The 25,386-nt window shown below is 37.3% G+C and overlaps 1 protein-coding gene and 1 pseudogene across 1 annotated transcript in view; one reads left to right on the top strand and one right to left on the bottom strand.

Annotated features, from left to right (window-relative positions):
* The window catches only part of CPEB3 (cytoplasmic polyadenylation element binding protein 3), a 185,768-nt gene that overhangs the window by 7,944 nt on the left and 152,438 nt on the right, over positions 1 to 25,386 (top strand). The window lies entirely within an intron of this gene.
* Positions 3,001 to 4,916, bottom strand: LOC123649733 (annotated as a pseudogene).

Consider the following 25,386-nt stretch of genomic DNA (forward strand, 5'->3'; position numbering starts at 1 on the left):
ATTTTGGGAATATTTCAGAAAACAGTGTTAAACATTTTGGGCTCTGTGGATCAAAAGCCAGATGTTCACTGATCTGTTATTTCCAATTTCAGCTTGCCTATAAGAGGAAGAAAAAAGATTCAACTAGGAATAGAAGGGAACTTCCTCAACCTGATAAAGTACATCTACAAAAAATTCATAGCCAAAATCATGCCTAATGGTGAAAGACTGAATGCTTTCCCTCTAGAGTCAGGAATAAGACATGGATGTGTGCTCTTGAAACCTCTATTCAACATTATACTGGAGGTTCTAGCCAGGGAAATTAGGCAAGAAAAAGAAATAAAAGGCATCCAGATTGGAAAGGAAGAAGTAAAACTATCTATTTTTCCAGATGAAATGCTCTCATATTTAGAAAATTCCAAGGAATCAGAAACCAAAACAACTATTAGAACTAATAAATGAGTTCAGCAAGGTTGCAGGATACAAGATCCATGTGCAAAAATCTGTTGTATTTCTGTAAATTAGCAATGAGCAATCCAGAAATGAAAGAAAATAATTTCACCTATAAAGGCATCAAAAGGAATAAAATATAGGAGTAAATTTAATAAAAAGTGTATAATATATCTGAAAGCTAAAAAACATTGTTATAAGAAATTAAAGATATAAATAATTGGAAAGAATGTCATGTTCATCAGAAGATTTAAAATTTTTAAGAAGGTAGTACTCCCCTAACTGATCTATAGATTCAATGCAGTTCCTATCAAAATTCCATCTGGCATCTTTGTAGAAAATGACAAGCTGATCCTAAAATTTGTATGGAAATTCTGGTGGTCCAGAATAACCAAAAGAACTTGAAAAAGAAGAACAAAGTTTGAGGATTCACACTTCCTGGTTTTAAAACTTACCACAAAGTTACAGTAATCTAGACAGTGTGGTAGTGGCAGAAAGACATATAGGTCAATGCAACAGGACTGAGTGCCCAAAAATAAGCCCTTACATTAACAGTCTAATGGAGGAAAGAATACAACTGGCACAGCTGGATATCTGCATGCAAAAGAATGATTTGGATCCCTATTTTGAAAATTAATTTAAATAGATTAGGCCAGGTGCAGTGGATAATCCCAGCACTTTGGGAGGCTGAGGCAGGAGGATTGCTTGATGTCAATAGTTAGAGGCTGCAGTGAGCTATGATTGTGTCACTGCACTCCAGCCCGGGCAACAGAGCAAGACTCTGGGGGGAAAAGAAAATCAAAGACTAAAATGTAAGAGCTGAAACTATAAAACTCTTAGAAGAAAACATAGGTGTAAATCTACATGACATGGGATTAGACTGTGTTTTCTTAAATATGATAACAAAAGCACAACCAACAAAAGAAAGAATAGATAAATCAGACTTCATCAAAATTAATAACTTTTGTGTTGGAAAGGATTCTATCAAGAAAGTGAAAAGACCTCTTACAGAATGAGAGAAAATTTTTGGAAATCATATATCTGAAAAGGGAATCTATAAAGAATCTCTACAACTCAATAATAAAAAGATAACTCAATTAAAAAACAAAGGATCTGAATATCTGAATACACATTTCTCCAAAGAAGATATACAAATGGCCAATAACTATATGAAAAGATGTTCACTGTTATTAGTTATCAGGGAAATGCAAATCAAAACCACAATGAGGGCCGGGCACGGTGGCTCACGCCTGTAATCCTAGCCCTCTGGGAGGCCGAAGCGGGTAGATTGTTTGAGCACAGGAGTTCGAGACCAGCCTGAGCAAGAGCGAGACCCCGTCTCTACTAAAAATAGAAAGAAATTATATGGACAGCTAAAAATATATATAGAAAAAATTAGCCGGGCATGGTGGCGCATGCCTGTAGTCCCAGCTACTCGGGATGCTGAGGCAGTAAGATCGCTTAAGCCCAGGAATTTGAGGTTGCTGTGAGCTAGGCTGAGGCCACGGCACTCACTCTAGCCCGGGCAACAGAGCGAGACTCTGTCTCAAAAAAAAAAAAAAAAAAACCACAATGAGATACCACTTTACCCTCACTAGCATTGCTAGCCATCCTAGGTGGATGATAATAAATATTGGCAAGGATGTGAAGAAATTGGAAACCCTCATGCACTACTGGTGGGAAGGTAAAATGGTGTAGCTGTTTTGGAAAAGAGACTGGCAGTTTCTCAAAAGGTTAAACATAGAGTTAACCATATAGCCCAGTAGTTCCATCTCCAGGTATAAACACAAAAGAAATGAAAACACAGGCCTACATAAACACTTGTATATGAATGTTCATAACAGCATTATTGGTAATAGCCAAAAAGTGGAAAGAACCCATGTCCATCAACTGATGAATGGATAAATAAAATGTGGTATGTCCATACAATCGACTGTCATTTGACAATAAAAAGGAATGAAGACTGATACATGCTATAACATGTATGAACCTGGAAAACATTTTGCTGTGTGACAGGAGCCAGTCCCAAAAGAACACATATTCTATAATTTCTAGGCAAATCTACAGAGACAGAAAGTAGATTAGTGGTTGACTAGGGCTGGAGGAGATGGAGGTTTGGGGGTGACAATTAAGGTGTGTGGAGTTTCTTTATGGGGTGATGAAAATGTTCTAAAATTGATTGTAGTGATAATTGCATAACTCTGAATAATATACTAAAAACCATTGAATTGTATACTTTAAACGGGTGAATTATATGGTTTGTGAATCATATCTCGATAAATCTGTTATTTAAAAATAACACCAGATGCAACCTAAAAATCCACTATTAGTAGAGTGACCCAATAACTTATGACATATCCATATAACATTATATAGCTGAGCTATTAAAACAAATGAGGTATTTCTATATTGGCCAGTAATGAAATGTTGCCTAAGATGTAGAATCTATCAGTTAGGATTTTTTCTTTCCCAGAAATCAACTGTAGCTAATTGAGTCCCCTAGGGGACATTTGGTAATGGCTGGAAACATTTTTTTTTTTTTTACTGTGAATATACTTTAGTCATTTTTGTTTACAACTGAAACTCTGGGAATTCAAAGTTAACATTCTTATTAGCTTCTTACAGACAACAGAAAAAGTTTCAACCTTGTGTTTTACATTGTTCTGCTGTGCTTTGTCCAAATGAACCTTTATGAGCCAGCCAGTTTTATATAGATTCTCTTGCCCACAATTTCTTTTTTTTTAATTTTTTAAATTTAGTTTTTGTTTTTTATTTCAGCATATTACAGAGGTTCAAATGTTTAGGTTGTATATATTGCCTTTGCCCTACCCGAGTCAGAGCTTCAAGCGAGTACATTCCCCAGATGGTGCACACCGTACCCATTAGGTGTGAATATGCCCATACCCTCCTCCCCACTCATCTGCCCGACACCCGATGAATGTTGCTACTATGTATGCACATAAGTGTTGATCAATTAATACCAATTTGATGGTGAGTACATGTGGTGCTTGTTTTTCCATTCTTGGGATACTTCACTTAGTAGAATGGGCTCCAGCTCTATCCAGGATAATATAAGAGGTGCTAGATTACCATTGTTTTTTGTGACTAAGTAGAACTCCATGGTATACATATACCACATTTTATTAATCCACTCATGTATTGATGGGCACTTGGGTTGTTTCCACATCTTTGCAATTGTGAATTGTGCTGCTATAAACATTCTAGTGCAGATGTCTTTTTTATAGAATGTCTTTTTTTCCTTTGGGTAGATGCCCAGTAATGGGATTGCTGGATCAAATGGTAGTTCTACTTTTAGCTCTTTGAGGTATCTCCATATTACTTTCCATAGAGATTGCACTAGTTTGCAGTCCCACCAGCAGTGTATCCTATCACTCTGCACCCACGCCAACGTTTATTATTTTGGGACTTTTTGATAAAAGCCATTCTCACTGGAGTTAAGTGATATCTGATTATGGTTTTGATTTGCATTTCCCTGACGATTAATGATGTTGAGCATTTTCTCATATGTTTGTTGGCCATTAGTCTGTCTTCTTTTGAAAAGTTCCTGTTCATGTCCTTTGCCAACTTTTTAATGGGGTTGTTTGATTTTTTCTTGCAGATTTTCCTTGGTTTTACATAGATTCTAATTATCAGCTCTTTATCAGATATGTAGCATGCGAATATTTTCTCCGATTCTGTAGGTTGTCTGTTCTCATGATGGTTTCCTTTGCTGTGCAGAAGCCTTTTAATTTGATCAGGTCCCATTTATTTTTGTTGTTGGCTGTGATTGCCTTTGGGGTCTTCTTCATAAATTCTTTGCCTAGGCCAATATCTATAAGAGTTTTTCCAACGTTTTCTTCTAGAATTCTTATAGTTTCATGCCTTAGGTTTAAATCTGTAATCCACCGTGAGTTGATTTTTGTGAGAGGTGAGAGGTATGGATCCTGTTTTAGTCTTCTACATTTGGCTATCCAATTTTCCCAGCACCATTTATTGAATAAGGATTCTTTTCCCCAGTTCTTGCCCACAATTTCACTTGGGAACACGCTACATCCTCAAGGATTGCATCATGCACAGTTGTCAGGGTGTGGTTCCTGGGATGCTTTCACTCATTTTTTGTATGGCATTTTTGAGTTGGCTTAGGCAGAACTCTCTGAATAAAGACCGCATACTTCCCACTGAACGTTTTCTCCACTTTACGTACTAGCTGGACTTGGATTTTCTGGAAAGATTTCAGTTGAGTAACGGGAACAAAGATTAGGATAGCTTTCTGGGCACCACCAACTTCAATTTCCTTGGTTGCTATTATATTCAGCCCTCTGAGCTGAGCCTTTAGGTCCGAGTTCATCTGCAGCTCCAGAAGAGCTTGGGAAATGAATGCCAAACTTAAACTTATCCAGCTTCTCACTACTGGGCCTCATGATTTTGGTGCTCAAACTGAATATAGCCTTCTTGCTGCATACCAGCTTAGGAAGAGCTGAAGACATTTTTGATTGTTGCACTAAGGGATGCTACTAGCATCTGCTGGGTAGGGACCAGTGATACTGCTAAACATACTATAGTATGTTTAGCACAGGATAGCCCCTCACAACAAAGAATCATATAGCCCAAATTATCAATAGTGCTGAGGTTGAGAAACCCGGAGCTAAATTAAACAAAAAGGAAGTTCATTAGGAGGACATGGGTGAGCTCACAGGATTGAATGTAAGGCAGGAGATCCATGCTGTAAACAGTCAAGAAGCAGCCACCCCTGAGAATCTTGGTAGCAGGAACATTCCATGCTCTCATGGGTTCAGCACTGTAATGAACAAACTCCAACTGTTTATATTCTGCCCACAGTTCTAAGGAGGGAGCATCTAATCAATCTTCCTTGCCATTTGGCTAAGGGAGGGCAGTATACCTTAAATGAAGGCAATTCCTTAAAAGTACATTTATTAGCAAATACTTATCGAGCATAGACTTATGTTCTAGGTACTATTTAGGTGGTAAGGATAGCATAGAGCAAAAGACAAAAATACCCTTATAGCACTTATATTCATATGATGCTAACTTGGGGCAAATCTTTAATATCCTGAAGAAGGTAGGATAGTTGCCAAGCACCAAAATCAATAAATGCTACCTACAGGTTGTTTAATGGAAAAAGCATGGAGTGGATAGAAATATGTATAGTATTATCCCATTTACTTTTTTTTTTTAAGCTTAGCATGTATATGTAAGGAAGAGTTCTAGAAGGATACATAGGATGTTAAAATTATTGCCTCTGGATAGTGAGTATGAATATGGAGAGAGGAGCCTACTTTTCTTTTCTTTTTTTTTTTTTTCTACTTTTCATTTTAGTCCCTTATGTTTTCATTTTTCACCATGAGCATGTATTTCATAGTTTAAATTTTTTCTTTTTTTTCTTTTTTTTTTTTTTGAGACAGAGTCTCACTCTGTTGCCCGGGCTAGAGTGCCGTGGCGTCAGCCTAGCTCACAGCAACCTCAAACTCCTGGGCTTAAGTGATCCTACTGCCTTAGCCTCCCAAGTAGCTGGGACTACAGGCATGCACCACCATGCCCGGCTAATTTTTTCTATATATATTTTTAGTTGGCCAGATCATTTCTTGCTATTTTTAGTAGAGATGGGGGTCTCACTCTTGCTCAGGCTGGTCTCGAACTCCTGACCTCGAGCGATCCACCCGCCTCGGCCTCCCAGAGTGCTAGGATTACAGGCGTGAGCCACCGCGCCCGGCCTCATAGTTTAAAATTTTTTTAATTAAACTTTAAAAAGAAAACAATCCAAGTGAAGGATGATTTAAAAACTTTTAAAAAGTCAGAATATCATGGTGTTTTACTTACAGAAAAGCAGAAAGAAAGGATGTCTGACTGGAAAGTGTGTCGTATGATCATTAAGTAAATATTTGTTGAACACTTAGGCTTAGATCCTTTTTGGAAAGCTGAAGTATAAATAAATAAAATATCAAGAGCAGCCATGCATGAGGCACTTTGTGAGATGCTTTAACTGGGAGGAGATTGAAATTTGAAAAAGATGACAACTGCTCTCAGTGGGTACTTGTTGGCATCTACTTATTGAACATCTACTATGGGTATGTTCTGGGCCCTTTATATGCATAATCTCAAATCTTAACAACAACCCTATCAGGTTGGTGGATGTGTCTCCCATTTCATGGATAAGAAAATTGAAAATTAGAAAAATGAAATCATAGTAAGTGGCATAGCTGACATTTAAATCCAAGTATGTCTGACTTCATGGGAGAAAGTGTATGAGTATTTGAATAGTTAAATAACAGTAAAAAAAAAAAGGTGATTTATTATGAGAACAGTCACAGAACTCCCAATGATTAATTTCCAAAGAATTTTACAGATAGGTATCCCAGGAGCTCAGAGAAAGGAAAAGAAGTTGCTGCATGTTGGAATTGTTTGGGTAGACTTCTTAGTGGAGGAATAGTTTGAATTAGACCTTGAAGGAGGAGTTTATGGATATGTAAAGAGAAAGGCAGAATTTTAACCTTTCCTGAATGCCTGCTTGGGACTAGAAACATCTCACCTAAGCCCCATAGCTCCATTTGAAAGGTAAGGAAACAGAGGCCTCCCCTTACCCTCATCCCCTGCCAGGGATAAGCAATTAATTAGTATTAATTTTTGGCAATTTAATAAGTGTGAAGTGAAATTTCATTGTTATGATCAAATGTTTACCTCTATTTTATAACATCTGAGTTTAAGTCTTGGGCAACATGAATGAATTGATAATTGATAGAAGAGAAAGGACACGTAATAAACTGACAGATCAGGATACATCTTTTTGGGAGAGTAGGTATTCAGCACAAGTAGTTTTCCTTTACTTAGGGAGTTTTAGGCTTTTGTGAGGGTATCATATCTAATTGGGGACTCTACAACTGAAATCTTGGTAAGTCTGAAGACCATCACCCATTCAATTAGTCATTTAATCAAGATCATTTCTTGAGCTCCAACTATGTGCCAGGTAATGTAGGAGATATTGGGGAAACAAAGATGTGAATAATATACTGTTCTTATTATGAGGTTGTTTACAATTTAATGGTAAAGACAATTATGTAGTCACATGTTTATATAATATGTGGAAATCTAAGCCAGTATATTTACACACTCTCAGAATCCTAGGAGTCCTCCTTAAGTCATCCTCCCGTGTCTCACACCTCTACCCACCAGTCACTCTCTCAAATCTGTTCTCATTCCCTCCTGCCTTCACGTAGCCCAGGTGACTGTCATCTCTTGCTTTGGACTACTTACCAGTCTCATAAATGGTCTCCCCACATTCATTTTCACCCCACCTTCAGTTGATTTGGTAATCGGCTTCTCCAGTCCACTTCTTTTCCATTGACCTCCCAGTAGAATGACCTTCTAAGAAATTAGACCTAATCACGTTGCTCACCTGCTTAAAATCCTTCTGTGACGTATTTAAATCCTGGTGAGCCAGTAGAAAGCATAAACTTAACAATTTTGGACAAAAGAGAAATAATCGATAAATTGACATCTTCTAGAATCTAAGCTTCACAAAGGCAGGGAGGAGACCATACCTGTTTTGTTTGCTACTGTATCCCCAGTGCCTAGCAAAGAGCCTGGCTCATGGAGGGTATTCACTAAATATTTGGAGACATTGCTAAGGTTAGAATGAACCCTGTGGTGTTGGATTTGAATTGAATTTTTCAATACACACTCTTGAGTTTATAGATATATAGATACCCACACAGAGACGAGTGCATACATATACTTTCTAGCTTTGTCTGATGAGAGGACATTAGGCAATGACACTCCAGAACCAATGCTATCTCCAATAAAGGGAAACAAGGCTCTCCGGAGAAATTGTTGATTCTAGACAACAGCAGGAAAAGTACATGAGCCTGGAACATGTGTGGTGGCAGAAAGGCAAGTGCTCAAAAAATGATGGGAGGCTGATCTGAAGGTAGCGAGTTATCTCAATTGATAGTCCACAGTCAGTTGTAGATCAAACTCCTTATTTTCCTCTTCTCCCCCCCTTCTCACTGCTACACTTGTCTTTAAAAAAAAATGGGGCCATGTCAGAAGGACCCAGGAGTCAATTTTAAGGGACTCCAATGGCCAAATCAGGGACATTTTGAGCAACAAAATAAATAATAATAGTAAAGAACTATAACCCATAGAATAAACATGAATCTATGAATCTATACAGATAAAAATAAATGAATAAATCAGAGAAGGAAAAACTCTTTATAGTAGAATAGTTAATGAAAATAGAAAATCACCATTTGCAAACACCACAAGAATAATTAATGCAAGTAAGAATCTTTAATTGATGCTAAAATTAGTAAGTGAATGTTAAGAAAAAGGATATTCACATAGTCAGAAACTATCTCCCCAAAGATATTTAAGTAAAAAGGAAAAAATAGCAGCTGTTTTGCAGGCACTACCTTAACCAAGTAATCAAAGTTAACTTACCACAATGAGACAAATCCACCTCATGTTCCTTCTAATATGATGCACTGAGAAGGACACATCATCACTTCTGTGGTATTATTGCCAAAAATGTATGACCTGAATTTGATCATTAGGAAACATCAGATAAACCAAAATTAAGGGACATTCTACCAAATAACTGGCCAGTGCTCTTCAAAAGTGTCAAGGTTATGAAAGACTAGGACTGAGGAACTGGCCCAGATTCAAAGAGACTACAGAGACTTGACAAGTAAATGCAATGTGTGATCCTGGATTGGATTCTTGGGTGGGACATTAGTGGGTCAATTGGTAAAATAAGGTCTGTAAATTAGATATTAGTATTTAATCAGTGTTAATTTCCTGATTTTTATAATTATACTGTGATCATGTAAGGTGTTAACATTTAGGGAATATGGATGAAAAGTGTAGGAGAATTTCTTTTTCTAACATTTTTGTAATTCTGAAATTATTTTGAAATGAAAAGTTTTTTTCAAAAGCAGAATTCCCATTTCTAATAGCCTTGCATTGCCTTTGTTTACTAGCTTGCCTTCCTCTTTAAACTCCCCCCTCCCCCACCCCCCTTTCCCAGCTGAACTCTGGCACCTGGCTACTTTCTTCTTTAGTTCCATGAATGTACCACCTCCTCCTCCTCCAGAGCCTAAAGGGAGGAAGAAGCATAGTATTCCCTTTGCATGGAACATACTTCCTTTGCACTTTATCCTTTTGTTCTTTAAGGCTCATTGTACTCCAGAAAACCCCTCCCTGACTCCCTAAACCAGGTCCCACCATCATATGATTCATATGTCTGGTACTTTTTCATAGTATCTTTATCACGACTGCCATGAAATTATTCATCATGGAATTGATTATTTAAAGTCTTTCTCATTCACTCAAAATTAATGTTCACAAGAGATAAAGGGGTTGTATCTTCTTGCGTAGTGTTATTTTCCTAGTACCTTGCATAGGCTCTCAATGACTTTGAGAAATTCATGCAAGGCATGCTATGAGCATCCTCCTACCCCTCCATAACAATTTGGATAAAACTGGGGACAGGAGACATTTTAAGTTTGAGGAGATGAAGGTGGGGACTGGAATTGGTGGCAGTGACAGAAAAGGATAGATGGATCCTTTCCTATCACAGAAGGAGCCATAAGATTTGATAAGGGAGAAGGAAGAGTGAAAAATGACCCAGGTTTAATCATTAGCTGGTTAAAGGGTACACAGTTGAAATAGCACTTGAGTCACTTTTCTAGCAGTATTTTTAAAAAAGTTCTCAAATACTTGAACATGAAGAGTCTATTTACTTTTAATAAAATATATTCTATACCCTTAGTAAAATATTACATTCTATGGTAAAAATTAGTATTTTAATGAAAATACTAATTAGCATGCTAATTAGTATATTTGGTATGCTAAAACTTACTATAGTATTTTAATTAAAATACCATATGCTCATGGTAAAACACTATGTGTCATGATTAACATTGTTATAAAAATGACTCTATGAGAACACCTGAGTGTGGTGGATACTATGGTGCTTCATGCATGATGTACTCATCCTTCAACTGCTGGGAATTTTAGCTGTTGGTATCTTGAAGCTTTTTTTTTTTTTCCATGGGCATGGCCTTAGCATATAGAGAACTGTCTTACCCAAGGTATGCTCCCAGGAGCCCACAGCCAGGAACTGGCTGATGCAAGGTACAAAGACCCAGCTTCCTTGCATCATTTGAGGATTTGACTGAGAGACCATTCCAGCTCCAGAGCTCATCACAGGATCAACTGAGGACTCAACTGTAACCACATTAGGGGTCAGTGTCTCCCTCTGACTGATCTTGACATCCTTATTTCATTGCAGGTGTATTTGTCAATTGTGCCCTTCCCCAATAAATCATTTGCATGTAAATCTTGGTCTCAGAGTGTTTTCAAGGAACCCAACCTATGAAACTCCCCATCTAAGCTCCCCACTCCTAACAGTTGCCATTATTGAAACCTCTTTGTGTATTATTTCCCCCCCAATCTTAAAAAGTCTTAACAAATATACAAAACTGTGCCCAAATTAAATGTATACTCAATTTTTCCAAAACTTTCAGCAGTATTTTTATCAAAGAAAGAACAAGAAAATGAGTTTGGATAGTGTGAGACCCACCTATGTTTACAACAACTTCCTCATGCTGAAAACTTTGAGAGAGAAGGGTGTGTTGCCAAGGCAAGTTGGAAGTTTCTTAGATTTTCAAAGAGCAAGCAGTTATCTTTTGGTTGACTGTAATGTGCTCTGAAATTAGAGGAACATTTTGAGTACCCTTCATCAAGTATTTAGGTGAAAGAGGGAAAATAATATTAGGAACCATTAAAAATACTGTGAATCATTTCATGAGGAAGACAGGAAAAAGTGATCATCCTGAAATTCAAATGTCTATGAATCAAACGTCAAAATATTGCTAAAAATTAGACTAACCAAGATTTTCCTATGCATCAAATTTAATACTATTTATAGCTCAACCCAAGTTCTTTATACTATTCATTTGATTTTAAAGTAAAATTTCAGGAATCTTTCCATAATTTTGTTCATCAATGATAAATAGCTTTCACGAAGATGTTCAGTTCACTTTCTTTTCTTTTCTTTTCTTTTCTTTTCTTTTCTTTTCTTTTCTTTTCTTTTCTTTTCTTTTCTTTTCTTTTCTTTTTTGAGACAGAGTCTCACGCTGTTGCCTGGGTTACAGTGCCGTGGCGTCAGCCTAGCTCACAGCAACCTCAAACTCCTGGGCTCATGCAATCCTCCGGCCTCAGACTCCCAAGTAGGTGGGACTACAGGCATGCGCCACCATGCCCAGCTAATTTTTTATATATATATTTTTAGTTGTCCAGCTAATTTCTTTCTATTTTTAGTAGAAACAGGGTCTCGCTCTTGCTCAGGCTGGTCTCGAACTCCTGAGCTCAAACGATCTGCCTGCCTCGGCCTCCCAGAGTGCTAGGATTACAGGCGTGAGCCACTGGGCCCGGCGCCAGACCTTATCTTGTATTGCTTTCCCCCTTGTTTTCTTGCTCTCTAGCTGCAATAGATTGTATGTTCTTCTACAGCAGGGGTCAGAAAACTAAGGCAGGGAACAAATTTTGCTGGAGGACTATTTTTATACTGCCAGGAAACTAAGAATGGTTTTTACATTTTTAAAAGGTTGTAAAAGAACAAGAACAAAAAGGAAGAATATGCAACAAGATACTGTCTATGACTTACAAAGCCTAAAGTGTTTACTGTATGGCCCTGCAGAAAGAGTTTGCCAATAGGCAGCTCTAATGCCTTATTCCTGCATTAGGATTTTCACATTAGCTGTTCCCTCTGCATCCTCCACCACCAGTCTTCCCATGGTTCCTTTTTTTTTTTTTTTTTTTTTTGAGATAAGGTGTCATTCTGTTGTCCAGGCTAGAGTATAGTGGTGCAATCATAGCTCCCTACAGACTCAAACTCCTAAGTTCAAGTGAGTCTCCCACCTCAGCCTCCCGACCAGCTGGGATTACAGACATGCATCATCATTCCTGGCTAATTTTTCTTATTTTTATTTTTTGTAAAGATGGGGGTCTGGCTGTATTGCCCAGGCTGGTATTGAACTCCTAGCCCCAAGTGATCCTCCTGCCTCAGCCTCCCAAAACACTGGGATTATAGGCATGAGCCACTGACTATACCTGACCCATCTGATATTTTCTTATTTTTATGCTTTTAACAACCATCCATTTCCTTTCTCCTCTACTGCCAATACCCCTTGTAGGAAGATCTTGTCTTTTTTGTTTACTGCTTTTGAATATTCTTGATCATGCATATAAACGGGAGGCAGGAAGAATAGTGAGTCTTGGGAGCCTTCCATATAATAGGTGCTCAGTAAATATGTTGAATGAATGAATTTGTGGATTATTTCTGCATATGAAGTTTAGAGCTTGTGCTTTCCTTTTTTATTCTCTGGGAGGGGACAAACATCCAGCAGTGCAAATTGCAATGATTTTTAGAGAGGATCCACTTTAACAAAGAGCAGCAAAACAATACCTTTCCCTTAAGAGAACAGATAAACTTCTCTTTTCCTCCTCCTCCCTCTTCCTAGGAGAGGCCAGGGTTGTTTAGCATGAGCTATTTTAAAGGGATGCCTTAAGGCTGCCAGTACCAGTGCCAGTGAAGAAGCTTTTTAAGTTATGGAGGCTGAGAAGTCCAAGGTCAAGGGGCTGTGTCTGGTTTGACCTTCCTGTTAGTGGGGACTCTGCAGAGTCCTGAGGCAGTGCAGGCATCACATGTTGAGGGAGCTGAGTATGCTAGCTCAGGTCTCTTACTCTTCTTGTAAAGCCACCAGTCCCACTCCTGTGATAACCCATTAATCCATTAACCCATTAATCCATTAATGGATTCATCCATTCCTGAAGGCAGAGCCCTCATGATCCAATCACCTCTTACAGTTGCCACCTCTCAATACTGCCACATTAGGGATTAAATTTCTTTTTCTTTTTCTTTTTGTTTGAGACAGAGTCTCACTCCATTGCCCTGAGTAGGGTGCCATGCCATCAGCCTAGCTCACAGCAACCTCAAACTCCTGGGCTTAAGCAATCCTTCTGCCTCAGCCTCCCAAGTAGCTGGGACTACAGGCATGCACTACCATGCCCAGCTAATTTTTTTCTATATATTTTTAGTTGTCCAGCTAATTTCTTTCTATTTTTCAGTAGAGATGGTGTCTTGCTTTTGTTCAGGCTGGTTTCGAACTCCTTAGGTCAAACGATCCGCCTGCCTCAGCCTCTCAGAGTGTTAGGATTACAGGTGTGCGACACCGCGCCTGGCCAACAGTTAAGCTTTGGAGCTTGAGTTTTGGAGACAAAAATAAACCTGAGCTTATTCATCCACTAGTTATGTTACCTTAGGGCAAATTATTTATCATTTCTAAGTTTCCTTATCTGAAAAATGAGAAGAATGATAGCTTCTATCTCTTAGGATTATTATAAGGATTAACTGATAAGGCCTGTAAAATTCTTATCTAGATGACTACATAGATTAAGTGATCACAGAATGCTAGTTAGTATAAACATCATTATCACCAGATGATGAAGAAATTCTTTCAATAGAGATTTTTAAAACTAATTTAAAAACTGCATCCTGTGATAGTTTAATGATATGTTCCACTGTATATTTTGCTTCCACAAGTAGGAAATAGGATATAAAAAGAGGTAGGATAAGAAATCTCTGGATAGCAAGATCATTGTTCTTCTAGAAGAATTATGGGCTTAACACAACTCATTTGACTCTTCATATTAAGTGAAAAAGAGACAAGGAAAGAGACCAGCCCATCTGCGTGTCAATATTAGCTTTGGATTTCATACACTGATATTTACTGCTTTACAGTTTATTGTAAATGCTTTCATACACACTAATATGGTTCTGCTTATTTAGGTAAGGCAGCTGTTACCTATTGTATTCATTTTCTTCTGGAGGAAACAAGACTAAGAAATTGAGAACATGGGTTTTAGAGCCAGATTGCCTGAGTTTGAATTCTGGCTCCTCCACTTCCCAACTTTATAAACTAGGCAAGTTACTTTAGCCTCAGTGTCTTCATCTGTTAAATGGGGATAATGAAGGTACTTAACTGTTAGAGTTGCATGAAAGTATTCATCATGTAAATAAAGTACATATTATTGCAAGTAGTATGAGTTCAATAATTCTTTGTTATTGTTATCACCCAGGGCCAGGCAGCTAATAAGTGGTAGTGATAGTATCTACGTTTAGTTAATTGGATATCCCATGTTCTTTCTACACATCACCTCCGATAATATAAATAATGTTGACCCCCTGCTACTGTGATGATGTCATGACCCATTAACATTAGGGCAGCTGGTCTAATTTATTTTTCAAAAGTGGTAGGAGATCCATGTAAAGTATCTCTCTTGGGACAGTTGACACACATATCTATTTCTCAGCTTCCTCAAGAAGAGAACAGCTATGACTTCAGAACAGAGCTGTGCTGAAAATCTCTGGGTTTTGTTTCAGCTGATTAGAGCAAGGGACTGAGGATGTGAGTCTGCAACATGAGAAGACAGAGCACATTGAACCATTGGGAGACTTGTAGTATAGTTGAAAAAATGTGATAACCAATGAGCTGGAAGAAATTGAATTCTAATCATGGATCCACCACTTATTAACTATGTCTTGTAATATGTCTGAACTTGAGTTTCCTCATCTTAAGGTGGGAATCCCAACAGGCATCCTAAGTGTTGTCACCTGTTCATTTAGTCCCTTTGTGGAAACTTGGAAAAGGTGCCTTTGCTTCCAGGCAGATGCAACTCTATACTAAGTTTTATGAGCTTGGTGAGAAGAGCACGGGCTAGATTTCAGTCTCCATTAGTCTCTTTGCCTAGTCTTCTGTTGCATTGCACAATCTACAAAAGGGAATGTAAGGGCCCTGTCTATACCGTCATTCACTGAAGAAGGCTGTTAACATCAAGTGAGATAATAAAGGTGCAGGGGGTTGGTAAAGTCTAATCCCCTTTGTGAATTAGGCACTGATATTACACAAACACTACTTGGTTTCAAATACTAGGATCCAAGAGCTACCTGGGTAGACACACTGACCATTGCCCTTTCCTTTCTTCTGATGATCCTTATGACTCATCAGCCTGTACAAAACTTATTAACTACTGGCTGTTAAAGCAGGGATTGTGGCAAAGAGAGGTTTTCCCCGTTACCTGAGGCCTGGACCAGCCTTGTTCTCTGGATCCCTGAAGACTAAAATTAGTTCTTTTGATGAGTCATCCTCTTGAAGATAGTCAAGAAGTCAACTTGAAGACAGACGATTTAGGACACTCTGGAATGAGACTGGGTCTTGCCCATATGCAGAATTTGGAATTCTTTGGTTAGAGCTTATCTCTGGTTTTCAGGCAAAGGTCATTACATAAAAGCTTTGTGTCAATGGAAGAAAGAAAAGTTGCTGAACCACAATTTGCCCTCTTCTCACACCTTTTAAGCCCAAGTTGTCTCCTGGGCTGTATGGATCAAGTAGGACAAGAGAACCTGCTTGTATGAATAACCAAAAAACAGCTTCAGAGTCAAACAAACCTGAAATTATTAATAGATCCAAGTTCTGCCACTAGTTTTGTGACCATTTACTTAGGTAAATCCCCCAAGTTTACATTTTGTCATCTGCAATTAGGAACAATAACAGTATTTACCCCATAAATTTATTGCATGGATTAAATGAATTAATATGTGGAAAGCGCCTAGTATTTTACCTAGTATACAGTATATGCTGCATAAGTGTTAGCTGCTATTATTACTAAGCTTTATGCAGATATTCTACCTGACTCTAAGAAAGATAAAAAGATGAGTTGCAGTGACGGCCCTCAAGAAGTTCAGAGTTCTAGTTGGGGAGTTAACATGTAAGAGAAAAGGTAGATAGAAATGCAAAGCAATAAATGTATGGTATAAATAGATGCTATTTTTAGGAGCCAGAGTTTAAACTGGGTTCTGAAGAAAGGAGAGATTAGGATAGACAAAGAGGATTTGGAGGGTATTCCATTTAGGGTCGGTAACATCAGCAAGGTTCAGGACCATGAGTAGACCAATTTGCCTGGAGAAATGAAGATAATGCTATCTGGAAACACAGGTTGGGATTAGATCAGGAGAGCACTAAATACTAGGATAAATATTTGAATCTTGTCCCATAGATAATGATGAATGATACAATGAAACTTGTACATGGAAATTTCCAGCAGACAGTTAGACAGCTCTTAGAAAAATGCTCAAAGCCACAGCTAAAACTTTGGGGATGAGAGTTGAAACTGTAAAAGCTGATGATACTTCTAAGGCCTGCTCCTTGAGAGGCGCCTCTTAGTTCCAATTTTGTGAAGGGAACTTTTGAACAGCATTTAAAGTGAAATGGTGAAACTTTTAGGAGATTTAAAGAATAACTTAAAGTATTAACTGGGTAGGATTTGCTTCTCTGAAGTCTTGCAAAAGAACACATGGTCTCTTGGAATAATTTTTTAAAATTATAATAACTTAAAATATAAAGTGACATTTATTATAGGGGGAGAAGAAATAACCTATGTAAAGTTTAACTATATTTTCTAAAATCATTCTGCAGTTTTTGCAGTCTCCAGAGGGTTCTTATAACTGAGTTACCCTAACAAGAGAAGGAACATGAACAAGCCATAGTTGACTAAAGGGAGATATGCTGTTTTAAAGGCAATCTGTAAAGGAGAGGACATTGTGGTAAGGGGGACTCAACTTGCATTGGATAAAATTTAAAAATAGCAAAGGGCACTTTTTTTAAGAGTACAAATTTAGATTCTGGTATAAATTCACAAAGTTTTGATGCCTAAAAACTTTTTGTATAAAAATATCTGCTCTACTGAGCATTTTTCAGATCCAAGATGAACAGAAATACATGAAATATATAAATATTAGTTTTTAAAATAAAAGTTACAATTGAAGTCTGTAGAGAGAACATAGATGAAAGCTTTTCATCTTTTTCTTCTATTCGTATGGAATACATACACATATACACATATATGTGGTAATTTGAAAAGGAATCTCCAGCTAATAAACATAAGCTGTAAGTATATGAATTTATCTTCATTGTTTCATTATCACATGAAGTATGATGAAATAAATGACAAAGTATTAAATATATTAGGGTGCTGAAATCGTATTTGGCATATCAAAAGAGTAAAGACTCTTTTTTATGTTATCACATCATCAGAACAGGAACTTTTTTATGCTATTCATACATTGTTTTCATATTAGAAGCTCATTTCTGGTGTAAGTATAAACTGCAACCTTTCTAAAGCAATTTGTTAATGTGTATCAAAAACCTTAATGTTATACCTTTCAGTTGAGCAATTTCTTTAGAAATATGGCTCAAGGAAACAATCAGTTTGGAAAATAGTGAAAACAAATATTTTGCAACAGAAGAAAGGATAAATTATATGGAATTTTAGTATGGAATATCTTCATTAAACTTTAATGGTATCATTAAGCATAAGATTTTTGAAATAACTTAATGGCAATAGAATTTCTCTTCATCTCAACTTAAAAAAGTGCTCTCAGCTTCTATAAACTGGGTAAAAGATACCTTGTTTTTTGATTTGGTCAACAAACTTTTATTCAGCATCTCTATGTTTTGGGCCCAGTGCCTGGGTCATAAAAATGAATATAGTCCCAACCCTGGAGCTATTCTAGAAAAGGCAGACAGTAAACAAGTCATTACACTAAAGTATGAAGAATACTGTAATAGAGATATGTGTATATTACAGAGGAAAGAATCAGTAATTCTACTCACATGGTCAGGGAAACCTTCAAATAGCTGACATTTGAACTAGTTCTAATGGATGAGTAGAAATAGGTTATCAAGAGGTAGAAAGGTATTTCAAGCAGAAGGAACTATAGGTACAGAGGCATGATGGTAGAATAGCATGGTCCTTCCAGGGACCTGTAGGAGTTAGGTATGGGTGGGAAGAAGAGAAGGATTAGAAGAATTAAGTTTGTATTCCCTCTCTGCAAACAAAATGTCATTAAAGAGTTTTAGGAAGGAGCATAACATGGTAAAACTATGTTTGAATGATTACTCAGGATTTAGTATGGAGACCATGTTTGGAAGGATACTAGAAGAGAACCATTAGATTATTGCCATAATTTGGGTGCAGTATATACTGGCTGTGGAAGAAGAGGTGGGGATGTCAACCAGAAATTTAGGAAGGCAGAATTAACAAGTTTTAGTGACCTATTAGACTTGTCCTTCAGTGAGTGGGAAGGGGAAAGACAGAATCATGTCCAGATTCTTAACTGAGTGATTGGAACACTAGATCAATGGTGGTGCCATTAAATAGGTAAGTCAACCAAGAATAAAGGCACAAACGCATTTGTGGGAGAAGAGGTGCTATAGGATCCTCAGATATAGAAGTTGTTAAATAGTGGTTTGTAGCTTAGCAAAAAGATGTGGAAACCTAGATAGTGGTGAACTTTAGGAACATAACATTGCCTAGGAAGAGTGTATAGAATTAGGAGAGCCCTGGGAGAAACCATATTTAGGGTACACGAGTCTGAGAAAAAACATGAGATAAGTGAAGACCCAGAAGAGTAATATCTTAAAAGAAAATGGGATAGTTTTGTATTAGTTTTCTATTGCTTTACCACAAGCTTTAACAACACTCATTTATTAACTCACAGTTTTGTAGGTCAGAATTCTGGTGCAGCATGGCTGGATTCTTTATTCAAGGTGTTATAGGCTGAAATCAAGGTGGTGGCCAGACTGAGTTCTCATCTGGGAGCTCTTGGGGAAAAATTCACCTTTAAGCTCATCGTTGGAAGAATTGAAGTTGTAGGACTGCAGTTCCTGTTTAGCTTCTCGCTGGAAATATTGGGATGGGGGACATCTTATAATTCCTCTCACAAATGTTTTATGAAGACTGGATGAATAAGAATTGAAAGGTGTGAGTTGGTCATTGGTGATCTTATTAAGATCAGTAGCAAGAGCAATTTTAGTGGAATGGTAGAGACAGAAGCTGGACTGCAGTAAGTTGGGAAGTGAACTGAAGTGAGGAAGTAGAGCTAGGATTTAGAGGTATCTTTCATACAGCCTATCTGGAATGAGAATGAGAGAGTTGGAAATAATTAAACTAATGAAGTAGGTAAAAAGGAAACTTAGAAGGAATGGGTTTTAGACCATTGGTGGAGGGATTAATTGTAGGCCTGTAGGGAGACTCAGCTTCCTCTGAAACAGGAGGAAAGGAAGTATGGAAGGGGGAATATGGAGAAATTTGTAAGGGAGGGCTTGTTGGTAGGCAATAGGGAAGTTGAAAATACTAATATTACTGCCTAGTAGCCTCAGTTTTCTCTTAGATGTTACAGACAAGGTCAGTAAAAAGGGAGGTAAAATTGGAATTGCTACTTTATAAAATTATTGAATGAATGAAGGAACCCAAGACTAATAAAGAGATGAGAAACATAAAGAACCTCAGGTGCTCTGCAGATTGCCCACCAAACCACATCTGTCTCACTTTGCTTGCTTTCTTGCTCCCTTTTCTCTTTGCTCTGTTCTCAAATCTAGTCTAATCTAGAATTGCTTAACAGGTCCTCACTCAGAGGATGTGGACTTCCTGCTTATAAATTGCCTTAGGTTTTAACAATCTTAAAAGCTTTCTAAGTTACCTAAGGGATATCTAATAATTGACCAAAGTTATTTGAGTTTTTCCCTTGTTAGACTGTAGCTCTCTGAAGTCAAGGAATTTTGAGTTTTTTCAAATATCTTTACATTTAGTGCCTGGAATACAGGCCTGGTATGTAGGGAGTCCCCAGTTTATTTCTCTAGCTTAGGTGACCCAGACTTGAGGCTCCCCTTCCTATTTGGCCAGATTGTGCTGTTTTTTTTTTTTTCTCTTTACTTTACAGAAGATAATCTTCACAGGTAGGAGGGAGGAGGGAGGGAAAAAAAATCTTTGCAAACACATTATGTGTTTTTGTAAACTTTATGGAAGTACTATATACCTTATGTACAGAAAAGTGCACAAATAATAAGTGTCCAGTTTTCTGAATTTTCAAAGTGAGCACATCTGTGTAATGGCATCCAGTTCAAGAAACAATATTACCAGCATCCCTAAAGTCCCCTTTTTCCCTGCAAAGTTAATCACCATGCTGACTTTTAATACCATAAAATTAGTTTTATTAGAAGTTTATATAAATGGAATCGCATAGTATATACTCTCATTTATTTATCTATCACCTGTCTATTTATTTACTTACTTATTTTAGAGACAAGGGTCTCACTCTGTTGCCCAGGCTGGAGTGCAGTGGTGTATTGATAGCTCACTGCAGCCTTGAACTCCTGGGCTCAAGCTATCCTCCTGCCTCAGCCTCCTGAGTAGCTGGGATTATAGGCGCTAGCCACCTGTAGTTACTCTTTTTATGTGAGGCTTCTTTCACTCAGCATTGTATTCATGCAATTTATGTATGTTTTATAAGAGTTGGAGTCTATTCATTATCTTTGCCTTTTGATGTTCCATTATCTGAATCTATCACAAATTTGCTTATGCATTCAATTGTAGATGGATATTTGGATTGTTGCCAGGTTTTGTCTATTATGAATAATACTACTTTCAACATATCTTTTGGTGAACATATGTTTGCATTTCTTTTGGGTGTATAGCTTAGAGGCTGAATTGCTGGGTCATAATGTTTGTGAATGTTTAGCTTTAATAGATACTGCTAAATGATTTTGCAACATGGTTGTATAATTATACTAAATTATGCTCCCATCAGCAGTGTTTGAAGGGTGAATTCTTCCACATCCTTGTTAATGCTTGGTATTGTCTACCTTTTCCAATTTTAGCCATTCTGGTTTTACTTTGCCTTTTTTTTGTGGATTAGTGAGGTAGAGAACCTTTCCGTATGTTTTGTTGAAGTCTTATGCTTGTTTTTCTTTGAGATGTCTACCCTTTACTTATTGATTTTTAAGAGTCCTTTATATATTCTGATTACAAGTCTTTTTTTTTTTTTGAAAAAAACAACCAAACCCATATATTGCATAAGTTTTCTCTCATTCTGTAAATTTTTAATCTTGTCTTTTGGTAAACAGATTCTTAATTTAATGAGTCCAGTTCATTACATTTTTCCTTATGGTTATTGTTTTTGTGACTTGTCTAAGAAATTGTTACTTACCCTAATGTTATGAAGATATTTCCTACGTTTTCTTTTCTGGGCTTTATTATTTACCTTTTACATTTAGATCTACAATCCGTCTGGAATTGATTTTTGTGTATGATATTGTAAGGGTAAAGATCTCTTTTTTGCCATATGGATATTTAGTTGACTCCAATACCCTTTATTGAAAAGACCATCTTCTCACTACCGTAGTGTTACTGTTTTCATAATTCTGGTGATCATACACATATGGATCTATTTCTAGACTTTTTATTTTGTTCCATTTGTCTATTTGCTTAACCTTGTGCCAATAACCATGCAGGCTACTATAGCTTCATAATAGGTCTTGATATCTGGTAGTATAAATCCTCTAGGTTTGTTGGTTTGTTTGTTGCCATGTAGATTACCTTAGCACTTTTAGTGCTTTGCATATAAATGTAATTTGAATTCAGTAAATACTTACTAATTCCTATTTATTGTGTGCTAGGCACAGAGATAGTTATTGGGAATATAGCTATCAATAAGATAGGCTTGGTCCTTTCCTTACATCATGGTTGTATAATTATACTAAATTGTGCTCCCATCAGCAGTGTTTGAAAGGTGAATTCTTCCACATACTTGTTAATGCTTGGTATTGTCTACCTTTTCCAATTTTAGCCATTCTGGTTTTACTTTGCCTTTTTTTTGTGGATTAGTGAGGTAGAGAAGCTTTTCGTATGTTTTGTTGAAGTCTTATGCTTCAACATAAGAAAGTCACTGACCTCACATAGGGTGAGGTGAGAAGAGGGCCTAAGATGAAGCTCTGAGGTACTCAGTATTTAAAGTCAGTTAGCAAAGAAGACTGAGAGAGACAGCACAACCCTAAATGTAAAAAGCCAAGAAAAGACATGAAGGAAGGAAGAAATAGGAAGAAGATACAGTGATGTGTTGCTTAATGACAACAGGGATATGCTGTGAAAAATACATCATTAGGTGATCTCATTGTTATGCAACCATCACAGAGTACTTATACAAACCTAGATGGTATAGCCTACTATACACCTAGGCTGTATAGTATAGCATATTGCTCCTGGGCCACAAACCTGTACAGAATATTACTATACTGAATACTGTAGGCAATTGTAACACAGTGGTAAGTGTTTGTGTATCTAAACATAGGAAAGGTACAGTAAGAATACAGAATAAAAGATAAAAAACTGTATACCTGTATAGGGTACTTAACCATGAATAGAGCTTGCAGGACTGGAAGTTGGTTTGAGTGAGTCAGTGAGTGAGTGGTGAGTGAATGTGAAGGCCTAGGATATTACTGTATATTACTGTAGACTTTATAAACACTGTACACTCAGGCTACACCAAATTTATCTTAAAATATTTTCATCCTTCAATAATATGTTAGCCTTAGTTTGCTGTAACATTTTTAATTTATAAACTTTTTAATTTTTTAAAACTTTTTGACTCTTTTGTAATAGCTGAAAACCCAAATATATTGTATAGCTATACAAAAATATCCTTATTCTATAAGCTTTCCTCTATTTTTAAAATCTTTAATATTTAAAAAAAATTTAAACCTTTTTTGTTAAAAACTAAGACACAAATACACACATTAGCCTAGGCCTACACAAGGTGAGTATCATATCACTATCTTCCACTGCCACATCTTGTCCCACTGGAAGTTCTCCTGGGGCAATAAGATGTGTAGAGCTGTTACCTCTTATGATAACAATGACTTCTGGAATATGTCCTGAAGAACCTGCCTGAGCCTGTTTTACAGTTAACATTTTTATTTAGTAAATAGAGTACATTTTAAAATAATGATAAAAATATCGCATAGTAAAACTAGTATAGCATAGTAAATAAACCAGGAACAAACATGTTGTTTATTATCATTATCAAGTATTAGTACTGTACATAATTGTATGTGCTATAATTTTATATAACTGGCAGTACAGTAGGTTTGTTTACACAAGCATCACCACAACCACGTGAGTAATGTCTTACACTATGACATTAGGAAAGCTGTGACCTCACCACAGCTACTATGTCAGGAAGTGATAGGAATTTTTCAGCTCCATTATAATCTTCTGGGACCACTATCATGTATGTGGTCCATTGTTGACTGAAACGTTCTTATGCGATGCATGACTGTAAATCCTGAAAGTGTGGTCAGTTAAGTCAATGCTGCTGCAAGGTCAAGCAAGATGAAGACTGACAAAACATCCACTGGACTTAACTCAGAGTGGTTACTGTGACCTTGGAGAATCAATTTCTGTGGAGGGGTGAGGTGTGTGTCTATTATTTCATGATGATAATCAAGTCATCTGTATACTACTGAACATCATAAGGGCCAAACTGGTTTTCTATTTTATACCATGCCCTTTCCTATCCATTCTTCCAGCTGACAGAAAAGTAATTGCTCTTTTTTTTTTTTTTTTTTTTTTTTGAGACAGAGTCTCACTCTGTTGCCCAGGCTAGAGTGCCGTGGCATCAACCTAGCTCACAGCAACCTCAAACTCCTGGGCTCAAGTGATCCTCCTGCCTCAGCCTCCCGAGTAGCTAGGACTACAGGCATGTGCCACCATGCCTGGCTAATTTTTTATATATATTTTTAATTGTCCATATAATTTCTTTCTATTTTTTTTAGTAGAGACGGGGTCTCACTCTTGCTCAGGCTGGTCTCGAACTCCTGACTTTGAGTGATCCACCCACCTCAGCCTCCCAGAGTGCTTAAGATTACAGGCTTGAGCCACCACGCTCGGCTATAATTGCTCTTCCAAATGAATTTAATATTTACTGACACCTAAGCTGTTTCAGATAATCAAAAACTGCTCTATCCATCCATACATTTATCCATTTATTCTGCAAGCATATATGAAGCAACTACCTGAGCCACTGCTCCCAGCCCAGAATTTTCTATAGTTAGAAGATGTATAAGCACTGTGCTAGAGAGGTAAGTAGGGAAGGAAGCTCAGAATGATGTATTTGACCCATGTACAGTCAGTCCTCCTTATCTGTGGGTTCCACATTCATTGATTCAACCAACTGCAGATCAAAAATATTTTTAAAAATTGGATGCATCTGTATTGAACATGTACAGACTTTTTTCTTGTTGTTATTCCCTAAACAATACAATATAACAACTATTTGGGCTGGGCGTGGTGGCTCATGCCTGTAATCCTAACACTCTGGAAGGACTGCTTTAGCTCAGGAGTTCGAGACCAGCCTGAGCAAGAGTGAGACCCCGTCTCTGCTGAAAAATAGAAAGAAATTTGGCCAGGCAACTAAAAAATATATATATAAAAAAATTAGGGTGTAGTGGTGCACGCCTGTAGTCCTAGCTACTTGGGAGGCTGAGGCAGGAGGATTGCTTGAGCTCAGGAGTTGGAGGTTGCTGTGAGCTAAGCTTATGCCATGGCACTCTACCGGGCAACAGAGCAAGACTCTGTCTCAAAAAAAAAAAAACAACAAACAAAAAAACCCCACAAAAAACCCACAACTATTTGCATAACATTTACATGCCATTAGGTATTACAAGTAATCTAGAGATGATTTAAAGTATACTGGAGGATGTGCATAGGTTATATGCAAATACTATGTCATTTTATATAAGGGACTTGAGCATTGGTAGATTTTGGTGTCTGTGGAGGATCCTGGAACCAATCCCCCAAGGTACCAAAAGATGACTGTATATCTCAGTCAGTAAACTCTGCAAACTCTCTTTTTACAGCCTTTAATGACTGCTCAAAAGGGTTTATGGTTAAGCTCTGTGACCTGAAGACAAAATTTCAGAAAAGTGCTTCCTTTATGGTTAAATGAAAAACAGGATTTCAGTAGAGGAGGGCTTTGTCCTTATT

Source organism: Lemur catta, chromosome 14 (assembly GCF_020740605.2).
Source record: "Lemur catta isolate mLemCat1 chromosome 14, mLemCat1.pri, whole genome shotgun sequence".
NCBI lineage: Eukaryota > Metazoa > Chordata > Mammalia > Primates > Lemuridae > Lemur > Lemur catta.